The 14,190-nt window shown below is 46.0% G+C and overlaps 1 protein-coding gene across 4 annotated transcripts in view; it reads right to left on the bottom strand.

Annotated features, from left to right (window-relative positions):
- LOC137528833 (protein P-30-like) overlaps positions 1 to 14,190 on the bottom strand; it is a 99,020-nt gene that overhangs the window by 73,521 nt on the left and 11,309 nt on the right. For 3 of the 4 annotated variants that reach the window (XR_011023477.1, XR_011023478.1, XR_011023479.1), the window contains exon 2: positions 5,664 to 5,695. The exons of the other annotated variant lie outside the window; for it this stretch is intronic. The gene's annotated coding sequence lies outside the window, so the exon portion shown is untranslated. The remainder of the gene's footprint in view (positions 1 to 5,663; positions 5,696 to 14,190) is intronic. 4 annotated transcript variants of the gene reach the window in all.

Here is a 14,190-nt window from a genome sequence, read left to right as displayed (position 1 = left end):
ATGAATGTGGACATGCGGTGGGCGATCTGAGGTGGTGTATACTGGAAAAGGTGTTCCCTCAGGAGGGTGTGGACCCGCAAATCTCTTTACTGCGTAGAGAAAGTAAATGGATCTTTGATCTTGGTACCCTTGCGCCAAATGGCATGAATGAGGCATACAATTTAAAATGTTTCCTATGAAGTGTGTTCTGTGTGGCTTGTCTCTTTAAGTATTGTGCCCACCCCTAACAGGGGTGTGTTTTATGACTTGTATATATAAGTGTTGCACATATGGTCTGTAAGCACTTGAGAAAGACCCTTGAGGTCGAAACGTTGTGTGTTTTTACTGTGATATCTACAATAAAAGTGGCCATTGGGCCTTAAATCCAGGTCGAGACCCAGTCTGATTTCTATGTTGATCTGCAGATCCCTCACTTCTGGTTCAGACAGCACCTATGATTCTATTTTTATGTTTCACTTTTCGATGCTCGTGCTCACACACTCTCTCTGCTCTAGGTGGTTGTCCCTGGGAGAGAGAGCAAGACCTCTTGGCCTCCTTTTAATTCTGAATGGAAGAAAAATCATTCACTACACCTAATACATGAAGTGGGGAAATTTTACAAAAAATGTTGCAATTTCGCTAAATAATTTGCAAAACTGGTTTGGGCAAGTTTGCTCATCCTTAACCACTTCCCGACCGCCGTATAGACAATTGTCGGCCGGAAAGTGGAACCCGCAAGGACCGCCGTATTGACAAATGGCGGCGGTCCTTGTAGGGGCATGGGCGGCGCGATCGCGTCATTCGTGACGCGATCGGCCGGCGGGGACTGGCTCCGCCCACCTCGCGCTGTAACCCGTCGGCCGTTCGGAAGCGCCGGCGGGTTACTATCACCCGGATCGCCGCATACAAAGTGTATAATACACTTTGTAATGTTTACAAAGTGTATTATACAGGCTGCCTCCTGCCCTGGTGGTCCCAATGTCCGAGGGACCACCAGGGCAGGCTGCAGCCACCCTATGTCGCACCCAAGCACACTGATCTCTTCCCCCCCTGCCCCAGATCGCCCACAGCACCCCTCAGACCCCCCCCTGTGCACCCCCCAGACCCCTGTTTGCACCCAATCACCCCCCTAATCACCCATCAATCACTCCCTGTCACTATCTGTCAACGCTATTTTTTTTTTATCCCCCCCTGCCCCCTCCTGATCACCCCCCCACCCCTCAGATTCTCCCCAGACCCCACCCCCCCTGTGTACTGTATGCATCTATCCCCCTGATCACCTGTCAATCACCCATCAATCACCCCCTGTCACTGCCACCCATCAATCAGCCCCTAACCTGCCCCTTGCGGGCAATCTGATCACCCACCCACACCAATAGATCGCCCGCAGATCCGACGTCAGATCACCTCCCAAGTGTGGTGTTTACATTTGTTCTCTACCCTAAACACCCACTAATTACCCATCAATCACCCATCAATCACCCCCTATCACCACCTGTCACTGTTACCCATCAGATCAGACCCTTATCTGCCCCTTGCGGGCACCCAATCACCCGCCTACACGCTCAGATTGCCCTCAGACCCCCCCTTATCAATTCGCCAGTGCAATATTTACAACTGTTCTTCCCTGTAATAACCCACTGATCACCTGTCAATCACCCATCAATCACCCCCTGTCACTGCCACCCATCAATCACCCCCTGTCACTGCCACCCATCAATCAGCCCCTAACCTGCCCCTTGCGGGCAATCTGATCACCCACCCACACCAATAGATCGCCCGCAGATCCGACGTCCGATCACCTCCCAAGTGCAGTGTTTACATCTGTTCTCCACCCTAAACACCCACTAATTACCCATCAATCACCCCCTGTCACTGCTACCCATTAGATTAGACCCCTATCTGCCCCTAGGGCACTCAATCACCCGCCCACACCCTCAGAACGCCCTCAGACCCCAGCCCTGATCACATCACCAGTGCATTGCTTGCATCTATTCCTCCCTCTAATCACACCTTGAGACACCCATCAATCACCTCCTGTCACCCCCTAGCACACCTACCCATCAGATCAGGCCCTAATTTGCCCCGTGTGGGCTCCTGATCACTCGGCCAAACCCTCAGATCCCTCTCAGACTCCCTTCCGATCACCTCCCCAGTGCATTGATTGCATCTATTTTCCCCTCTAACCACCCTCTGAGACACCCATCAATCACCTCCTGTCACCCCCCTAGCACTCCTATCCATCAGACCAGGCCCAATACAACCTGTCATCTAAAAGGCCACCCTGCTTATGACCGGTTCCACAAAATTCGCCCCCTCATAGACCACCTGTCAATCAAAATTTGCAGATGCTTATACCCCTGAACAGTCATTTTGAGACATTTGGTTTCCAGACTACTCACGGTTTTGGGCCCCTAAAATGCCAGGGCGGTATAGGAACCCCACAAGTGACCCCATTTTAGAAAAAAAGACACCCCAAGGTATTCTGTTAGGTGTATGACAAGTTCATAGAAGATTTTATTTTTTGTCAAAAGTTAGCGAAAATTGATTTTTATTGGGTTTTTTTCACAAAGTGTCATTTTTCACTAACTTGTGACAAAAAATAAAATCTTCTATGAACTCGCCATACACCTAACGAAATACCTTGGGGTGTCTTCTTTCTAAAATGGGGTCACTTGTGGGGTTCCTATACTGCACTGGCATTTTAGGGGCCCTAAACCGTGAGGAGTAGTCTAGAAAACAAATGCCTCAAAATGACCTGTGAATAGGACGTTGGGCCCCTTAGCGCACCTAGGCTGCAAAAAAGTGTCACACATGTGGTACCGCCGTACTCAGGAAAAGTAGTATAATGTGTTTTGGGGTGTATTTTTACACATACCCATGCTGGGTGGGAGAAATCTCTCTGTAAATGGACAATTGTGTGTAAAAAAATCAAACAATTGTCGATTTACAGAGATATTTCTCCCACCCAGCATGGGTATGTGTAAAAATACACCCCAAAACACATTATACTACTTCTCCTGAGTACGGCGGTACCACATGTGTGGCACTTTTTTACACCCTAAGTACGCTAAGGGGCCCAAAGTCCAATGAGTACCTTTAGGATTTCACAGGTCATTTTGCGACATTTGGTTTCAAGACTACTCCTCGCGGTTTAGGGCCCCTAAAATGCCAGGGCAGTATAGGAACCCCACAAATGACCCCATTCTAGAAAGAAGACACCCAAAGGTATTACGTTAGGAGTATGGTGAGTTCATAGAAGATTTTATTTTTTGTCACAAATTAGCGGAAAATGACACTTTGTGAAAAAAACCAATTAAAATCAATTTCCGCTAACTTGCGACAAAAAATAAAATCTTCTATGAACTCGCCATACTCCTAACGGAATACCTTGGGGTGTCTTCTTTCTAAAATGGGGTCATTAGTGGGGTTCCTATACTGCCCTGGCATTTTAGGGGCCCTAAACCGTGAGGAGTAGTCTTGAAACAAAAATGGCCTGTGAAATCCTAAAGGTACTCATTGGACGTTGGGCCCCTTAGCGCAGTTAGGGTGCAAAAAAGTGCCAGACATGTGGTATCGCCGTACTCAGGAGAAGTAGTATAATGTGTTTTGGGGTGTATTTTTGCACATACCCATGCTGAGTGGGAGAAATATCTCTGTAAATGGACAATTGTGTATAAAAAAAAATCAAACAATTGTCATTTACAGAGATATTTCTCCCACCCAGCATGGGTATGTGTAAAAATACACCCCAAAACACATTATACTACTTCTCCTGAGTACGGCAATACCACATGTGTGGCACTTTTTTGCAGCCTAACTGCAAAGTCCAATGAGCACCTTTAGGCTTTACAGGGGTACTTACAATTTAGCACCCCCCAAAATGTCAGGACAGTAAACACACCCCACAAATGACCCCATTTTGGAAAGTAGACACTTCAAGGTATTCAAAAAGGAGCATAGTGAGTCCATGGCAGATTTCATTTTTTTTTGTCGCAAGTTAGAAGAAATGGAAACTCTTTTTTTTTTTTTTTTTTTTGTCACAAAGTGTCATTTTCCGCTTACTTGTGACAAAAAATAATATCTTCTATGAACTCACTATGCTTCTCAGTGAATACTTTGGGATGTCTTCTTTCCAAAATGGGGTCATTTGGGGGGGTATTTATACTATCCTGGAATTCTAGCCCCTCATGAAACATGTCAGGTGGTCAGAAAAGGCAGAGATGCTGGAAAATGGGAAAATTCACTTTTTGCACCATAGTTTATAAACGCTATAACTTTTACCCAAACCAATAAATATAGGCTGAATGTTTTTTTTTTAAATCAAAAACATGTTTGTCCACATTTTTCGCGCTGCATGTATACAGAAATTTTACTTTATTTGGAAAATGTCAGCACAGAAAGTTAAAAAAATCATTTTTTTGCCAAAATTCATGTCTTTTTTGATGAATATAATAAAAAGTAAAAATCGCAGCAGCAATCAAATAACACCTAAAGAAAGCTTTATTAGTGACAAGAAAAGGAGCCAAAATTCATTTAGGTGGTAGGTTGTATGAGCGAGCAATAAACCGTGAAAGCTGCAGTGGTCTGAATGGAAAAAAAGTGCCTGGTCCTTAAGGGGGGTAAAGCCCACGGTCCTCAAGTGGTTAAGGTGGCCACTAACTGTCAATTTCTAGCAAAAAGTCCTTCGAGCAAGGAAGAAAAATCGTTTACTACACCATCAACGAACCAACCTTTGCTTCCTATCTATTACAACCAACAAGAAAATCCAAATTTTGGTTTGACGAGAATCCATCCGTTTTTGGTGAGCAGCCATGTTAAAAGTGGCCACACACCACACATTTTTTAAAATTTCTATTCAAATCAAGAATTACAAACAATTTTTCTGATTTAATGTAATATTTGAAAAATCGACCACACACACATTTATTAAATTTTTACCAACTATGAATTAAAAAAAATGATTGAAAACTGAAAAAAATGCTTTGTCTATACAGTAAAGGGAACCTGAAGTAACTTAAAAAAAATCATAAAAATAAAGAGTTTCACTTACCTGGGGCTTCTCCCAGCCTCCTGCAGCCACCCTGTACCCACGCCGTCCTGGAACAATCCTCCAGTCCCCTGCCGCAGCTGAGTTTCGTTACCGCCAACTTGCAAGTCGACAGCCACTGCGCCTGTGACTCCCTGGCTGCACGGGTCCTTGTTTGTGCTCCCAAAAATCTCTACTGCGTCTATGCAGGACGCTCCTGGCTACGAAGGCGCGTTGGCCATCAACTTCCAGAATGGAAACTGAGCCATGGCGGGGGACCGGAGGATCGTTCCGTGACAATGCGGGCACAGGATGGCTGCAGGGGGCTAGGAGAAGCCCCAGGTAAGTGAAACTTTTTTTTTTTTAGTTATTTCAGGTTCCCTTTAAGAAATTGACAATCTGTCATAAAACGATCAGAATAATCCACCACTCCTGATCAAGTTATATTTAAAAAACAAAAACGAGATAATAAATTATGTAAGGCACGTAAGTTCTAACAGAAACCTGAATGATATACCACATATTTACATTAGAATTATGGAGCTAAAAATTCTGAAAATAATTATGTTGATATATATTTATACACTGAAACACTACCGGGACGTTTAAAATGAGAAGCTAGTGAAACCATTGACAAATTCCAGTGTTAACTCACCAATCTTATTAAGTCTTTTAAATTGTTGTTCTCTGTGGAGATATGGAAAAGAACACGAGCATATTTGAGTAAGTCACATCAATATATCATAGAAGGTCACAGCAACATGTGTCTAGGCTGGGCCAGTGCACACCAAAAAGCAAAACATAAAAAGTTGTTTATTTTTTGTTACAGCAGAGCTGGAACTGAACAGCTTCTGTAACAAAAACCGCTTGGAAAATCGCTCTGTTCTAGCACTTTTCAGAGCGATTTTCCACTTTCCTATACTTAACATTGAGGATGAATTGACTCCGAACAGCGTAGAAATTCTGCAGGACCTGCATTTGAGTTTGGGAGAAAATAACATCGCTCTGGTGTCATCCATCCCATTCAAATGCATTAGCCAAACGCTAGTGGTTTTTAAAAGCGATCAGAAGCGCTCTTGGTGTGCACCAGCCCTAGGAAAAATTCTGCTTCCCTCCAATACACTTACCTGTTACATAGAAATATGTGTGCTCTAATCATCTGTGGGCTTTCTTTCTTTATAGACCCCAGATAAGGGGAAATGTTTTAAACCACAGAGTTATGAGCATCCTGTGTTTTGCCACTTATCTGTGTTATGTGATGTTGGCCGTTCACACATTGTTGTGAGATTCACAGCTAGGATATTTTTGAACTAGTGTTATTCTTCACCATATTTTCTCAGAAATCACAAGGCTTGTGGCTCATGAAAATGGTCACATTATCATTTCTGCATCTGTGCTCTCAACTAGAGATGGTTAAAGTAAACCTTCCAGCCCCAGTCAGTTCCTTCTATGTTCATTTGGTCCCCTCCATTGGCCTGCAGTCTGCCCCGATACTTGTTGAGTACTGCTTGATTGCTGTGAGAGATCGCGGAAAAGCCGCCACATGTGCTACTGAGCAGGCGGCTGATTCCGCGGCCAGTCCGTCGGTTGGTACGCGAAAGCGTGTGTCTGGTAGCAGGGCAGAACGCGGAAAAGCCGCCGCATGCAACAACAGTAAGGCGGCTGGTTCCGCGTCCAGCGCGGCGGTTTGCACGCGACAGCGTGTCTGGTGTGGCTGAGTCTGTTAGTGCACATAGGCTTAGGAATACACGCGCGTGCGCTGAGAGGCAGAATTCTTATACTAAGCAGGAAGAGTCAGCTGACCACGCCGATCAGCTGACTCCAGAGCAGAATACTATTGGTTGAGCTATTAGGGGTGGTGCTGGAGAGCACTACTCCATATATAGTTCCTGCTTGTCACTTGCAAGTTGTCTGCCGTTGCGATCACTACGTGGAAGCACTCAGACCTAGTCAGATCCTTCAGTGTGTTTGAACCAGGTGGACCTGGGAATTCACACTTAGCCAGATTATTTGAATTGTATTCTGTTTATGCTTAAGTTAGTTCCAGGGTGTAGAGACCAAGGACCTCACACCCAGCTTAGGGAACTGTGTTATCATCTGTGTTATACCTCAAGCTAGTTCCAGGGTGTAGAGACCAAGGACCTCACACCCAACTTAGGGAACTGTGTTATCATCTGTGTCATACTTCAAGCTAGTTCCAGGGTGTAGAGACCAAGGACCTCACACCCAGCTTAGGGAACTGTACTACCATCTGTGTTATCTTTCAGACTAGTTCCAGGGTGCTGAGACTACGGACCTCGCACCCAGTCTAGGGAACTGTATTATCATCTGTGTATACTTCAGAATAGTTCCGGGGTGTTGAGACCAAGGACCTCGCACCCAGAATAGGCATTGTTTGATATATGTTATGACTTATAGCTTTTCTGACTACTCCTCTGTCTTCTGATTCGGTACCTCGCCTATCTGATATTCCGTTGCCAGACCCTGCTTGACTTGGATACCGAATCAGTCTTCTGTCTTTGTAATTTATCTGTCAGTGTGTTGCCGACCCGGCGTGCCCGACCTCGAGAGCTATCTCTCCTCTTAAGAGATAGTCTCCAGATCAGATAGTGACATCCACCTTTAGGTGTCACTCACTCTCTGGCCCTTCCTGTCTCCAGCCTGACTCCTCCCCTTGGAGAGCCTCAGGCTGCTGGAAGGTTCCTTTGCTCCCAGAAGCAGTGTCTCTTTACGGTTATATCGCCTGCTCAGCAGGTGCATCACTCAAAGTATTACTGTTAGACTAAACACTCACATACCTATAGGTGTCCAGAGGTTAGCAATATATCTGTATTATCGGTGATTCTGCAGATCATCAATAATCGGGTATATATCTGCATTCTTGGTGATACTGCAGATCACCAATAATCAGATTCTCTCTGCGTGCTGACACCAATCGTTACAATTGCGCTCCCGCAGTCGGGAGTGTTCTGCACTTGCCTCCCCTCCCTTTCTTCTCACACTCCTTTAACCACCCCAGCATTACATTTCTGCTAGATTTCTGTGCAAAAAGTGATCCAATTCATTTTCATAACCTTTTTTTCCTGTAACTTACCAAAATGTGTCAAGCAAGGGTCTAGCATACACTTTGAGTATATACCGTATTTTGAGTATACCGTATTTAAAACTTCACAGGTTTTGGACTAGTCCATCTCAAGCAGTGGCGGCTCAAGCTTCAAATTTTGGCGGGGGGCACAAAAGGGGCACGATGGCTGTCTTGTGGGGCCCATTTGGGTGATAAAATTAAAGCTAACTAGTTCATCGATAGGAAACAAATGTAAATATCACAGAGACTTTTGAGCAGAGCACATTATCCAAATGATGGAGCTATCATGGAAGAAAAGTTACCTACAGATGTACTTGCCTAGTTGCCTGGCATGCTTTAATCCTTACTTGCTAGCATGCTGCTTCTGTGTAAACAGGTCACAGACCCAGCACCTTGCCTAAGTCTGAGGACTCTACAAGCAAGGGGAGGGGGGAAGAGGCATGAGGGAGAGAAACACTGTATGTGTAATTCCTTATCTTAGTAGCTGAGCATTGCTGTGGACTAGAGCTTGTGTTCTACAGACAGTACATTTGTAACCTCCCTAGCGTTCTGGACGAGCTGAGCTCGTCCAGAGACGCTAGAGGGCACCACTCAGGCCCTACTGGGCCGATTTGGATATTTTTTTTTCAAACACACTAGCACTTTGCTAGCTGCGTGTTTGCTCCGCTTGCCGCCGCTACCCGCCGCGTAGTAGGGCCTGCCCCCCAAGACCACGTGCGCCAATCAGTGCCAGGCAGCGCTGAGGGGTGGATCGGGACTCCCTATGACGTCACAACGTCGATAACGTCATTCTGTTAGTTGCCATGGCGATGGGGGAAGCCCTGCAGGAAATCCTGTTCAGAACGGGATTTCCTGACGGCCATCATCGCCGGCGGCAATCGGAAGGGTGGGTGGGATTCGGCAGGGAGGGGGGTATCATGTAGCTAGCGCTGGGCTAGCTACATGATTAAAAAAAAATTAGGTTTAAAAAACCATGCGCAGCCGTGCGGCTCCACATAATCAGAACACCAGGGAGAATTATTAATCAGGATAATAAAAATGTTTGGCTAATGTAAAAGAAAAACAGTAAGCTTTCAGCTAGTAAGCATTCTTCAGACTCTAATCCTGTTGACTGACAATGTTAGAACATACAATCATAAAGAGGTAGCGAGATTTTTTTTTTGCAAAAACAGAAGAAGTGTCATCCAGATACATTAATTACAAGGGATCTTGCAAGGAAAGTGAGATATTTATGGCAAATAGTTAAGACCCTTGGTTTACTTAAAGGAAACCAGAGCTGAGTAATAATATGTTTTATACATCCCTGGGGCTTCCTGCAGCCCCATCCGCATGGATCACTCCCACGCCGCTGTCCTCAGCCTTCTCCTGCTCCGATATCGGGTCCCGTAACTTCAGCCAATCACGGGCCAGTCTGCCCAAGAGAAGTGCGCCCTCTACGTATCTCTCTGGCTGCTGCTGGAGAGATATGTAAAGATTGCACTTCTCTTGCATCAGACTGGCCGCGACAGGCTGAAGTTACGGGACTCGGTATCGGAGCAGGAGAAGGCTGAGGATGGCGGCGTGGGAGTGATCCATGTGAAAGGGGCTGGAGGAAGCCCCATGTATGTATAAAACTTATATTATTACTCAGCTCTGGTACACTTTAATGCCTACAACTCAGGCTGACATGGAGAGTTTTTACAGACCCTATCCTATTCAGGGGGGAGGAAGGGGGGGGGGGGGTAGCAATCGGGGGAGCACAGTGATTCCCGGGGGGGGGAGGGAGTTCCCCAGTGTAGCACTGCCTATGTCCTCAAGGGTGATTCTCAGGGTTTTCTTTATTTTTGAAAGCACTTACTAAATGGCAGTTGCTCAGTCCAACTGCCAAAATAGAAGTGCAGTGAAGAGTAAAGCAAATACTGAAAATCCCCCATGGAAGGGACATGTCAGATGGTTGCTACCTACTGCAGAGCAGCACGGTGGCATAGTGGATAGCACTCTCATCTAGGTCTCCAGTTGGAATCCCAAACAGGGCAACATCTGCAAGGAGTTAGTATGTTCTCCCTGTGTCTGGCACTCAGATTTCCTCTTACATCCCCCAAAAAAGGACAGATAAGCTAATTGGCTTCCCCTAAATTGACCCGAGACTACAATGGACACATGGCTAGAGTAGGGATTAGATTATGATAGTGACAAGATTCTACAGTAAATCATTCATAAAGCGCTGTGGAAGATGTCGGCGCTATATAAATACTAAATAGTACTGCAGCATAGGACAAAGGTAATTTATAGTGTATTTTACTCTGGGAGAAATGTACTTCTTATAATTATGCATTTTACAGTTTTGTGCAACAGTGATCTTTTAACGGAAAGGCTTCGTGCCTGTTCTCCTCTGTGATTTGTCAGGGGCCTCTGCCCATTGGTTGCAGTTTCTGTTCTGCCAGCAGGCATCACGCGGGTGAGGAACGGCAAGTGGCGCGTGATGAGGCCTGTCTGCATACAATACATATGGTTGGATGGGAAGGAGGGATCACATGACTGTACACTTTACTAAAGCCTGTCATACACTGCAGAGCTGGGACAGGGTCCTCCAGCACCCAAGGCTGAGACACCAAAGTGCGCCCCTCCATCCCTCCCACCCCAGCCGTCACACACTGATTACTATTAGAGTGGCTCGTTTTCACTATTGCGGAATAGCCTGGATTCCACCGCTGATGAAATTGCATGCGGATGCGATTCCGCATGCGTTTTTTGCCGCAAATTCGCATAGGTGAGGGTATATGCGATTTTAACCATGTCACCGCCTGTGTGAATTTACATTGGTACCTATGCGAATTCGCATGCGAATTCGTGGCAAAAAACGCATGGGGAAAACGCATGCGATTTCCCTATTAAATACATTGTGTGCGATTCGCCTGCATTCCACACGCAGGCGAATTCTGCAGGGTGTTCCGTGCAGATTTTCTCCGCACAATAAAACGCTCCCGCAGACGCATAAGTGGAAACAGGCCCATTCACTTATATTGTCTATGTGAATCCGCATATGCAAGACGCATGCGGATTTGCGATAGTGGAAACGGGACCTAAGAGGTGCCACAGGGCCCCCAACACCTTAATCTCTAGTTATCTGGCTTGCAGTCACTGCCATGTATCCCCTTTTCTTATTTCTCTCTGCTTCAAACACAATAGGGGAATGATAGGTGAGTAAGTTGTGTGTCCCCTCCTACACTGCGCCCTGAGGCTGGAGCCTCTCTTGCCTCTGCCCAGCCCTGACACTCTGGCAGACTTTATCCAAACGTACCCAAAAGATAGATCTTTCTCTGATCAACATCTGATCGGAGAGGGATCTATCCCTGCCATGCATTTTTTGAAAACATTATTTATAGATTTCAGCATAAAATCGAATAAATCAAACCACCGATACTGCCGCTGTATGATGGTTCCCCCTGCTAATGCTGCTCCCTGGTGCCCCATGCAGAGTATTACCACAGTAAAGTGCTCTCATGCTCCCTGCTCTGTGCTGCTGTAATCTCCCGGTGCTCGTAGCGACCTGGCAGCATGTACACACTAGTGTTGTCCGGATCATGAACGATTCGGATCTTTGATCCGAATCTCTTTTGTGAGTCAAATCATCCGAATCATCAAAATGAGTGATTCGCATCGCAAAGGGGGCAGGGCCAGGAGCGGCACGCCCCCCTCTTTCAGCGGGCAGGGGGGTCCTGGAAGCAGAGCAGAGATGGATCACTCTGTTGGAGGGGAGCCAGCATTGCAGGGACAGGTAGATGAGAGAGAGGGGACATCGGTGCCACTGCCAGATATGTGTAGAGCACACATACTGGCTGCAATGCGCTGCTCATTACAGGCTGTCTGTTCCGTAGTGCTGCATAGTGAACAAATGGGAAACTTTTGGCTCAGAAGCACAGATCAGTAACTTTGCAGACAGCGTGCTGGGCTAGAAGGGCAGGCACTGTGATTGCAGGGCAATATGATCCTCCTGCACTGCTCTAAACAGCTGCACTTCACTTCTGGGAATGCTTTGGGGAATGCTTTATTTCACTGTGCGACATTTGCATTCAAAGTATACAGATGAACATATAGGTGAAATATATGTAAAGCATATGATTGCAGCATGTGGGTATTGTGTGCAAACAAACATTTCTGCTCTCTGCTCGTCCCTCCCCTTCTGTGTGTGTCCACCCCCCTCCCCTTCTGTCCACCGCAGGGGAAGTCCTGTCCTGCTAGTCATTTCACCCCCGAATGCTTCCCTAGTAAAATGATCAGAGATTCGGATCAAAGATCCGGATCTTTTCAATGATCCAATTCGAATCATCCGAATCATTGAAAAGATCCGAACTTCCCATCTCTAGTACACACTCAAGTACACCGCCAAGGCACAGGGTCACTACGGGTACCTGGAGATGAAGGAGCACGCCGGCTGGAGAGGAAACAGCATTAGCAAGGAGGACAAGTCACGGGCTCTAGGTCTGTCCCCCCAACCGCATAGATACTGCTGTGCCCCTGATTGACTGCTAGAAAAACCGTCCTGTCCGATCAGACGGTAGATTTTGCATCTTACACATGTGCACACGATTAGGCATTTTATGCCTCACCCTTAACCTCCCCTCCTTTGTGTGGCCTAACCCCTAACCATCTCCCCCACAAAGCTGCAATTAACAGCAGTGTTTGGAAACTGGAGGCTTCTGATAAAATAGCGGGCCCAAATTTTTGATCCTTGCCGCTAATTGCACATATTATTGCCTCCTAAGCAACGCACATTTTAGATTTTACCCAGTCGCTTTGTGCGCCATTTTTACTGACTTACCTACCCCCCACCCCTTGCTCCAATTAAAAGGGGGAAGATAGTAAAGATGGTGGGTGGGGTGGGAGATAGAGAGAGCAAAGGTTAGAACAGTAGCTCTAAAAAAAAAAAAAAAAAATTAAAGATGAAAAATCAGTATGGGCAGAGGTGTATTCATTTTTTACCCACTTCAGGACCTGGGGTGTTGGCTCCTTAAACACAAAGGTAACTAAGCTTGGTGACTGTGAGTACCATTTTAAATGGGACTCACAGTCACCCCGCTTACTTGCTTTTGTGTTGAAATAGCCAACAACCCAACTCCTGATGCCAGACTTGAGTCTTTTGTCTTCAACAGAAAATAACAGAAGGCAGCTAGTGCCTTTACCAGCCAGGACCCCCCTCCCCCCGCAGCGCAGCAGAGGAGATAGGGTGAATGGTTATTGGGGGGGTGTTGTTCTGCAATGATTTTGTGAGTCTGCAGGGACAGTGGTGACCTGACACAAATGTCAAAAAGAGTGACCACTAATGTGGGCGCCCAGAGAAGCCGATAGTAGAATATTACAGATGTTGTAATATTGAAATGTAAAAAACAATAGTGAAATGCAACGGAAGCAGGAAATTTGGGCGCATGAGGCAGGTGGACAAAAAGGGCGCCGCCATTCACTCCCATAATAAATATCGTTTAATGGGCGCCCAACAGGAAAAAAGGGCGCCGGAGAAAAATAACGTTTTAAAAGCGGCGCCCAGAGACTTTTAATGTTTTATAACTGCTTCTCATGATTACCTATTATTTAATGATTTATAATTTTTTAAACATTATTTTTAAACGAAAAACAGTACAATATTTTTAAAACATTACTTTTAAACGAAAAACCGTACAATTTTTTTTTTAAAAACATTTTTAAACGAAAAACCGCACCATATTTTTTTTAAACGTTATTAATGCTTATCACTGGGGGGTCTTAGGTTTAGGCATCACAAGGAGGGTCTTAGGTTTAGGCACCACCAGGGGGGTCTTAGGTTTAGGCACCACCAGGGGGGCCTTAGGTTTAGGCACCACCAGGGGGTCTTAGGTTTAGGCACCAACAGGGGGGTCTTATGTTTAGGCACCAACAGTGGGGTCTTAGGTTTAGGCACCAACAGTGGGGTCTTAGGTTTAGGCACCACCAGGGGGGTCTTAGGTTTAGGCACCAACAGGGGGGTCTTAGGTTTAGGCACCACCAGGGGGGTCTTAGGTTTAGGCACCACCAGGGGGGGTCTTAGGTTTAGGCACCAACAGGGGGGTCTTAGGTTTAGGCACCAACAGGGGGGTCTTAGGTT

The sequence above is a fragment of the Hyperolius riggenbachi genome, chromosome 8 (genome assembly GCF_040937935.1).
Source record: "Hyperolius riggenbachi isolate aHypRig1 chromosome 8, aHypRig1.pri, whole genome shotgun sequence".
Lineage (NCBI taxonomy): Eukaryota > Metazoa > Chordata > Amphibia > Anura > Hyperoliidae > Hyperolius > Hyperolius riggenbachi.
This window is presented reverse-complemented; position numbering and strand designations above follow the sequence as displayed.